This window comes from Brassica oleracea, chromosome C3 (genome assembly GCF_000695525.1).
Source record: "Brassica oleracea var. oleracea cultivar TO1000 chromosome C3, BOL, whole genome shotgun sequence".
Taxonomy (NCBI): Eukaryota; Viridiplantae; Streptophyta; class Magnoliopsida; order Brassicales; family Brassicaceae; genus Brassica; species Brassica oleracea.
This window is the reverse complement of record NC_027750.1, coordinates 47,949,907-47,950,261: the sequence shown is the minus strand read 5'-3', so window position 1 is coordinate 47,950,261 and position 355 is coordinate 47,949,907.

The following is a 355-nucleotide window of genomic DNA, read 5'->3' as shown; positions in this document are numbered from 1 at the left end:
GTGTTTAACTGAAGCGTAAACGTTTTCCGATAAAAAGGACAACGTATATTGTAGTAAAAGTTTTTGAAGTTTCTTAAAAACTCGATTACAATAATGACAATTTTTTAAAGTGGGAGTATACGGGTATACGCACCCACTCCCCCCCTTTTTAGAGAGGGGGATAGCTGAACTCGTCTTTTGACGAGCTGCCTACGTACCCCTTTCGAGGATCAAGCCATCTCGTAGTTCTGTTTCATGCCGCGAGTGTTCTTACTCGGCGGTAGATGTCGCGATATGCGCATTGACCTTGTCGATCGTGGCAACGCTATTTTCCGGATGTTCCGGTTGAGTTGTAGCGTGGGCTTCAGACTTGTGT